This window comes from Prionailurus bengalensis, chromosome B1 (assembly GCF_016509475.1).
Source record: "Prionailurus bengalensis isolate Pbe53 chromosome B1, Fcat_Pben_1.1_paternal_pri, whole genome shotgun sequence".
Classification (NCBI taxonomy): Eukaryota; Metazoa; Chordata; class Mammalia; order Carnivora; family Felidae; genus Prionailurus; species Prionailurus bengalensis.
In genome coordinates, this window is record NC_057344.1 from 119,848,213 (window position 1) to 119,849,789 (window position 1,577).

Genomic DNA, 1,577 nt, shown 5'->3' on the forward strand with positions numbered 1-1,577 from the left:
TCATGTGGTGAATAATTCTTTTTATATGCTGTTGAATTCGATTTGCTAGTATCTTATTGAGAATTTTTGCATCCATATTCATCAGGGATATTGGCCTGTAGTTCTCTTTTTTTATTGGGTCTCTGTCTGGTTTAGGAATCAAAGTAACGCTGGCTTCATATAATGAGTCTGCAAACTTTCCTTCCCTTTCAATTTTTTGGAACAGCTTGAGAAGGATAGGTATTATCTCTGCTTTAAATATCTGGTAGAATTCCCCTGGGAAGCCATCTGGTCCTGGACTCTTATTTGTTGGGAGATTTTTGATAACCGATTCAATTTCTTTGCTTGTTATGGGTCTGTTCAAGCTTTCTATTTCTTCCCGTTTGAGTTTTGGAAGTGTGTGGGTGCTGAGGAATTTTCCATTTCTTCCAGGTTGTCCAGTTTTCTGGCATATAATTTTTCATAGTATTCCCTGATAATTGCTTGTATTTCTGAGGTATTGGTTGTAATAATTCCATTTTCATTCATGATTTTATCTATTTGGGTCATCTCCCTTTTCTTTTTGAGAAGCCTGGCCAGAGGTTTATCAATTTTGTTTATTTTTTCAAAAAACCAACTCTTGGTTTCATTGATCTGCTCTACAGTTTTTTTAGATTCTATATTGTTTATTTCTACTCTGATAGTTATTATTTCTCTTCTTCTTCTGGGTTTGGGGTGTCTTTGCTGCTCTGCTTCTATTTCCTTTAGGTGTGCTGTTAGATTTTGTTTTGGGGATTTTTCTTGTTTCTTGAGATAGGCCTGGATTACAATGTATTTTCCTCTCAGGACTGCCTTTGCTGCATCCCAGAGCGTTTGGATTGTTGTATTTTCATTTTAATTTGTTTCCATATATTTTTTAATTTCTTCTTTAATTGCCTGGTTGACCCATTCATTCTTTAGTAGGGTGTTCTTAAACCTCCATGCTTTCGGAGGTTTTCCAGACTTTTTCCTGTGGCTGATTTCAAGCTTCATAACATTGTGGTCTGAAAGTGTGCATGGTACGTTCTCAATTGTTTTATACTTATGAAGGGCTGTTTTGTGACCCAGTATGTAATCTATCTTGGAGAAGTTTCCATGTGCACTCGAGAAGAAAGTATATTCTGTTGCTTTGGGATGTAGAGTTCTAAATATATCTCTCAAGTCCATCTGATCCAATGTACCATTCAGGGCCCTTGTTTCTTTATTGATCCTGTGTCTAGATGATCTATCCATTGTTGCAAGTGGAGTATTAAAGTCCCCTGCAAGTACCACATTCTTATGAATAAGGTTGCTTATGTTTGTGATTAATTGTTTTATAGATTTGGGGGCTCCCATATTCGACACATAGACATTTATAATTGTTAGCTCTTTCTGATGGATAGACCCTGTAATTATTATACAATTCCCTTCTTCATCTCTCGTTACAACCTTTAATTTAAAGTCTAGTGTGTCTGATATAAGTATGGCTACTCCAGCTTTCTTTTGACTTCCAGTAGCATGATAGATAGTTCTCCATCCCCTCACTTTCAATCTGAAGGTGTCATGAGGTCTAAAATGAGTCTCTTTTAGGCAGAAAATAG